This window comes from Thalia democratica, unplaced genomic scaffold (assembly GCF_965202585.1).
Source record: "Thalia democratica unplaced genomic scaffold, ktThaDemo2.hap1.1 HAP1_SCAFFOLD_1919, whole genome shotgun sequence".
NCBI lineage: Eukaryota > Metazoa > Chordata > Thaliacea > Salpida > Salpidae > Thalia > Thalia democratica.
In genome coordinates, this window is record NW_028140714.1 from 1 (window position 1) to 7500 (window position 7500).

The 7500-nt window shown below is 33.4% G+C and overlaps 4 non-coding genes across 4 annotated transcripts in view; all 4 read left to right on the forward strand.

The window, feature by feature from the left end:
• Nucleotides 1-1712: 1712 nt before the first annotated feature.
• LOC145848983 (5S ribosomal RNA) lies at nucleotides 1713-1831 on the forward strand. The gene has a single exon (XR_014372254.1). It is a non-coding gene; the product is annotated as a 5S ribosomal RNA (ribosomal RNA).
• A 3272-nt stretch (nucleotides 1832-5103) lies between these two features.
• On the forward strand, nucleotides 5104-6911 carry LOC145848985 (small subunit ribosomal RNA). Its single transcript, XR_014372256.1, has one exon. It is a non-coding gene; the product is annotated as a small subunit ribosomal RNA (ribosomal RNA).
• A 182-nt stretch (nucleotides 6912-7093) lies between these two features.
• On the forward strand, nucleotides 7094-7246 carry LOC145848989 (5.8S ribosomal RNA). The gene has a single exon (XR_014372260.1). It is a non-coding gene; the product is annotated as a 5.8S ribosomal RNA (ribosomal RNA).
• A 222-nt stretch (nucleotides 7247-7468) lies between these two features.
• LOC145848986 (large subunit ribosomal RNA) overlaps nucleotides 7469-7500 on the forward strand; it is a 3630-nt gene continuing 3598 nt past the window's right edge. The window contains exon 1 of the ribosomal RNA XR_014372257.1: nucleotides 7469-7500. This exon is cut by the window's right edge and continues 3598 nt beyond it. This is a non-coding gene — a ribosomal RNA (large subunit ribosomal RNA).

Sequence of the window (7500 nt, forward strand, 5' to 3'; positions counted from 1 at the left end):
TTAGATAGATTTGTTTATTGATAGATAGAGAAATATTGACAATCCACAACAGATTGTAAGTCAAAGGCATTACTCGACCCAAGTACCCACAACCTAGATTGAACAACATTTGTTAGATAGATTTGTTAAATAGATAGATAGTACAGTATAATCTCAAAGAATTTGAAGTTGAACATTGAACAATAGTGGCCACCATTTCAGGCCTGCTGGCAGCTAGATTACAGCCCCCGGCTACGCAGACCTGCAATATTGATGAAAAAAAACAGTATATATATTTCCGAATCTGACTTTGAGTACTTTTTATATATTATTAACAAAGTTTTTTAGGGGTAATATCTGTTTAGTTCTTTAATATATCTTTAAAATAAAACACTAAATTAATAACATAATAATAATAATATTTTGTTTTTAATTCGTTAATAAAGTTATTTAATAATATTATATATTAAATGTATATAATAAGTTTAAGTAATAAAATAAATATAATATAACAAATATATTGTATAATAATAATTTTAAAATTAGTAAAAAATAAATAAACATAGTTGAGTTATCAAATTAAACAAACTAGAACGTCAAGTATTTAATTACTAAAATTAATTTAATTTAAATTCAAATTGACACTGTAATTGACATGTAATTGTAATTGACAAAATTATAAAATCAACCTATTTATATAGCAAAATATTTCTTTATCTTTGTCGTGGCGTTGGGTCTTTGGTCTTGACAGCTAACTCATAAGCGGAAGGTGTGAGATCGAGTCCCGCTAGTCGTCACGCAAGACATATACTTGAGAGCCGGAGTTAAATTTCTTTGTCATTTGAATTGAACGCCTGCTAGACAGGCAATTTTTTTGTTATTTAGTGATTTATTAAAGCAGTTTTGCGTTTTACGTTTTTAGCAGACATGCAGTTTCCACTATGACATTGTTTACGTTAATTAATTGTCTCTCAAAATATATTTATATTATATCACATTAAATGAAAAAATAAGTTAACTATCTTATATTAATTTAAATAACGTTTATATAACCTTTTACTAAATTTTTATAAGTTTAATATTCTTATCAATTATTTTATATATTACTTTTTTAAGGTGTTTAAAACTTTTAGAAGCTGTATGTAATGTCTTTTAGTTTAATAGTTCTGTTAAACTATAAAAAAATATAAACATGGTTGAGTTATCAAATTAAACAAAATAGAACGTCAAGTATATAATTACTAAAATTAATTTAATTAAAAAAAAATCTCAGGTAATCTAAAATGTCAGGAATTATTTAAAAATAAATATAAATTTAAAACTTATTATATTGAAAAGATTGATGAATAATACTCTTGAATGTATGCAATGTTTGTATTTGTAATGCAATAACATAAATGGATAGATCAATGACAAATTGTAAACATATTGTATTATTTTATTTTACGATTTTATTTATTTAATTCAATAATTCAATAAACTTTACTTCTACTTGTCCTGGTCTTAGGTAATTTATAGATAACAATTATTTAAACAAACACTTTTGTACAGTTACAATACAGTTTTAGTACAGTTTGGGAGTAACTGTTGATAAAAAAAAACAAAAAAAAGGTTAATTCAGGTTAAAATTTTATAAGGAATAATTTTAAAATATCAAATTGATTGTAAATCAAGTGCAAATAGGTTTTTAAACAAACCGAAGGGTTTATAAAGGCTTGTAAACGCTTTCAAACGCCTACGACCATACCACACTGAGCACACCCCATCTCGTCCGATCTGGGAAGTTAAGCAGTGTCGGGCGTGGTTAGTACTTAGATGGGTGACCGCTTGGGAATACCACGTGCCGTAGGCTTTTGCTTTTTGAATTCATCTTTTTGTACTATTTTTTCTTTCTGACCTATTTATACATATTACTCGTTTATTTACATTTCTTTAACGCTTAAAAGAAAAGTAAATTCTAGTTATTAGCAAATAAAACGTAAGCCAATCAGATAACGTTATTTGCTGTTTAAAAACAATTAGAGCGCTAAAAAAGTGGTTTGACCAGTTTGAGATATCGAAAAAATAATGGCACCATCTTGTAGAGTACAATTTTCTGAGTTAAAATTAATACAATTAGTCTTTTATACTAAAACTTAAAAGTTTTTTTGTCCACAAACAAATCACTTGAAAAATCAAACGAAAATAAATTTTGCACTTTTGTATTGTGAGTCATAATAAGTTATTACTGTTACCAACAGATACTAGCAAAAGCTTTTTAAAGTTTTGTATTAACTTAATGTATTTGTACTTAGTTTAAATTAATAGAGTTTATTTGGTTTACTTTATTATGTGTATTGAATGTGATACAACTAAAACAAAACAAACAAGGAGAGTACTTGAATAGAACCAACACAATTTACAGACCAGTTGTGTACTAAACTTAAAGCAATTCTGAATAGTGAATATGCAGTTATTATTATAAGTTCAAAGTTCACTTTAACTTAATTTAATGTATTTTGTAAATTGGTTTTATTTAATAGATAGTAGTGAATTACTTTATTTAATTTACTTTAGTATGTGTTATATAACTTTATTTAAACAAGAAGCAAAACGGATTATACTTTCAATAAACTACACAATTTACAGACCAGTTGTGTACTAAATTTAAAGCAATTCTGAATAGTGAATATGCAGTTATTATTATAAGTTCAAAGTTCATTTTTATTTATTTTAATGTATTTTGTAAATTGGTTTTATATAATAGATAGTAGTGAATTACTTTAATTTAATTTACTTTAGTATGTGTTGTATAACTTTATTTAAACCAGAAGCAAAACGGGATTATACTTTCAATAAACTACACAATTTACAGACCAGTTGTGTACTAAATAAAAAGCTATTGTGAATAGTGAATATGCAATTGTTATTATAAGTTTATAAGTTCACAGTTTACAAAAGCTTAACAATTTAGTTATTATTTTGTTCATATTTGCATTAGTGTTATGTGTATTGGCTTTTTAATTTCTTTATTTGTAGAACTGCTAGTTTTATATTCTAAAGAAACATGTTTAAATAAATATGTTTAACAAGTAACTTAAAAATGGAAGAAATATATTGTATATATTGAACTATTTATATTTATTCTAGCTATTTGCTTAGTGTATTTATTAATGTGATTATTTTATTTTGTTGTTTGTCTTATAGTTTAATCGTATTGTGTTGAAATATATATAACAAATACAGAGGTTTAAAGTAAGTTTAAATGAAAATAAAATAAGACATATAGTTGAAATTATAAAATTATAAGTTTAAAAAAATAGTTTTTTTTTTTTTTTCTTTGTTTGTTTGATTGTTTGTTTATTATATAATCGCGACGTTTCATTTTATTACTTTTAAGCATACTAAATATAATAATAGGTATAGTTATAGGAAAAATTCTATTAGTTTCTAATGTAATAAAAAAGTTTATTTCCACAAATAAATAAATACCTGAAAAATCAAATGAAAAATAAATTTCGCACTCTTGTATTGTGAGTCATAATAGGTTATTTACTGTTACCAACAGATACTAGCGAAGGCTTTTTAAAGTTCTATGTTAATTCAATGTATTTGTACTTAGTTTTATTAAAATGACAGTATTTTTAGTTAAGTATGTTTATTTAACGTTGTGTAACTCAAGTAAAACCAGAAGCAAATAAGGAGACTACTTTCAATAAACTACACAAATTAAAAATATATTATTATTTATAAATCAATCGTGTTGTGTTTCAAAATACATTTTTCAAATAATGTTTTACAAGTATTTATCAGTTATTTAGTTTTCTTTTTATAGTTTAGCTGTATTGTTTTATTTATTTGTTATTATTTTTATTTAATTGTTTGCTTATTATATTTATCGCCATGTGCTTAAAAAATAAAACAACTATAAAGGTTTAAAAAGTAAGTTTAAATAAAAATAAAATGAAACATATAAAATAAGTTTATGATTTTTTTATTATTATTATTTTTATTTAATTGTTTGCTTATTATATTTATCGCGATGTGCTTAAAAGAATAGAACAAATACAAAGGTTTAAATTGTAAGTTTTAAATAAAATAAAATGTAACATATAAAATAAGCTTATGTTTGATTTTTTTATTTTATTTTTATTTATTTTTATTTAATTGTTTGTTTATTATATTTATCGCGATCTGCTTAAAAAAATAAAACGAGTATTAAGGTTTGAAAAGGTTATTAAATAAAAATAAAATGAAACATATAAAATAAGCTTATGTTTTTATTTTTATTTTTTTTTTTATTATTATTTTTATTCAATTGTTTGTTTATTATATTTATCGCAATGTGCTTAAAACGATAAAACAAATATAAAGATTTAAAAAGTAAGTTTAAATAAAAAATAATACAAATAAAGCTTATTTATAATAAACAAACATATTTAAAACATTATAAAAAGTAGTTTATATATATTATTTTTTATTTATTTCTTTTAAACATATTAAATAAAGTATAAAAAAAGTATTAAAACATTTAAACGTAGCATAAATAAGCTTAAAATATTAAAAAAATTGAAAAGAAACAAAGAAATTTAAAAAAAATCGGGAAAAATCGGCAAAAAAGTTCAACAACAACATTTGAGCATCATACGCGTATGCATTACTTTACACTAGTGAGAGAGACGTGTTTGTGCGTTCGGTCGACTTGGCGAGAAAGCGGGCTTAAAGCATTACTGTTTAGCACCCGAGGCGCGGCTATTGCAGCGGCGGCGAACGTGCTATGTAAACGCATCGGAGCAGCGTATGAAAAACTACAAGCGTCCAGCGGCGGTAGGCTTATAGCTTTGCGAAGTCGTCGAGACGAGTAGCCGACGCAGGCACGGCTCGAGGCGGGTAACTGCAGCAGACAGATGGCGTGTTGCTGCTGACGAGTTAACCGGCAGAAGGCAAACGGTTGGTCGGGAGAAAGAACAGTCAGTTGTATAGCTGCATGCTGCAGTCGACGCGGGCTGGCGCTTTAAACAGCAAAAGGCCGGCGCCGACTTTCAGTAACGTTCGCAAGGCTTTTAAGCCGAGTGATAGAAAAGGTCTGTATTTATACAGTAAAAACGCTCAGTCGAGCAACGGGTTTAAACGCCCTCGGATAGTTATCTGGTTGATCCTGCCAGTAGTCATATGCTTGTCTCAAAGATTAAGCCATGCAAGTGTAAGTACGAGCTCACGTACAGTGAAACTGCGAATGGCTCATTAAATCAGTTATGGTTCATTTGATTGTACGCTTTTACATGGATAACTGTGGCAATTCTAGAGCTAATACATGCGTAAAGCGCCGAACTGACGTGAGGCGCGCATTTATCAGACCAAAACTAACCGGCTTTCGGGTCGTTACAATGGTGACTCTGGATAAGCTTGCGGATCGCACGGCCTAGTGCTGGCGACATCTCATTAAAGCAACTGCCCTATCAACTATCGTCGGTACGGTATCGGCCTACCGAGGTTGTAACGGGTGACGGAGAATCAGGGTTCGATTCCGGAGAGGGAGCCTGAGAAACGGCTACCACATCCAAGGAAGGCAGCAGGCGCGCAAATTACCCATTCCCGGCTCGGGGAGGTAGTGACGAAAAATAACAATGCAGACCTCGTACGAGGTCCTGCAATTGGAATGAGTACACTTTAAACTTTTTAACGAGTATCCATTGGAGGGCAAGTCTGGTGCCAGCAGCCGCGGTAATTCCAGCTCCAAAAGTGTATATTTAAGTTGTTGCGGTTGAAAAGCTCGTAGTTGGATATAGGGACGGCGAGGTTGGTCGGTCGAAAGGCTAGCACTGGCCTCGTTGTTCTTGTTGGTCGGTGCCTTCGCGGTGCTCTTAACTGAGTGTTGCGGTGGTCCGGCAAGTTTACCTTGAAAAAATTAGAGTGTTCAAAGCAGGCTTTACGCTTGTATAATGTTGCATGGAATAATGGAATAGGACCTCGGTTCTATTTTGTTGGTTTTCGGAGCACGAGGTAATGATTAATAGGAACGGACGGGGGCATCCGTACTGTGCCGTTAGAGGTGAAATTCTTGGATCGGCGCAAGACGAACGACTGCGAAAGCATTTGCCAAGAATGTTTTCTTTAATCAAGAGCGAAAGTCAGAGGTTCGAAGACGATCAGATACCGTCCTAGTTCTGACCTTAAACGATGCCGACTAGCGATCGGGCAGTGTCGAACTTAAGAACTGTCCGGCAGCTTCCGGGAAACCAAAGTCTTTGGGTTCCGGGGGAAGTATGGTTGCAAAGCTGAAACTTAAAGGAATTGACGGAAGGGCACCACCAGGAGTGGAGCCTGCGGCTTAATTTGACTCAACACGGGAAATCTCACCCGGCCCGGACACAGCGAGGATTGACAGATTGAGAGCTCTTTCTTGATTCTGTGGGTGGTGGTGCATGGCCGTTCTTAGTTGGTGGAGCGATTTGTCTGGTTAATTCCGATAACGAACGAGACTCTTACTTGCTAAATAGCTGCTCGACCCATTGGGTCGGAGACAACTTCTTAGAGGGACTAGTGGCGTTTAGCCACACGAGATTGAGCAATAACAGGTCTGTGATGCCCTTAGATGTTCGGGGCCGCACGCGCGCTACACTGACCGGATCATCGTGTGTTCCCTAGGCCGAAAGGTCCGGGTAATCCGTTGAACCCCGGTCGTGCTAGGGATAGGGACTTGCAATTGTTTCCCTTGAACGAGGAATTCCCAGTAAGCGCGAGTCATTAGCTTGCGTTGATTACGTCCCTGCCCTTTGTACACACCGCCCGTCGCTACTACCGATTGAATGGTTTAGTGAGGTCCTCCGATTGAGCCTGGTACGTGCGGCAACGCACTCGCCGGTGTTCGAAAAGACGATCGAACTTGATCATTTAGAGGAAGTAAAAGTCGTAACAAGGTTTCCGTAGGTGAACCTGCGGAAGGATCATTAACGAATCGAAATTTGATTTCAAGCGACGTCTCTTCTTCGAAGGGACCGAGCCCTGTAACTGTTATAGTTCGGTCGCGTTGCTTCCTGACAGCGGGAGTAATAATTCAGCACGCAAGTGCTGGCGCGGCCGCTTCTTTTTGAACACGATTTTTTGGTTGCATTGAGATTGATTAACACGAGAGATCTCTTAGCGGTGGATCACTCGGCTCGAGCGTCGATGAAGGACGGAGCTAGCTCCGAGAAGTAATGTGAATTGCAGGACACATTGAGCATCGATATTCTGAACGCGTATTGCGGCCTCGGGTAATCCTGGGGCCACGTCCGTCTCAGGGTCTTTAACACACCGATCCTTTCATTAGTTTGAAAGTGCCTGCGACTCGTTTCTTAATTAAGGAGCGTGTCGTCAAAGACAGCTGGTCTGGCGATTTCACAGCTGAAGCGTGAGCAGCCTGCTGGCCTCGGGTGAGGTAGCAACGACGGTAGGTGCTCGAGAATAAGTTAAGTGACTTCAAAAGGCCGACGTACAAAGCGCATGTACTTTTATAGTACATCACTTTTGACCTGAGATCGGGCGGGACGACCCGCTGAA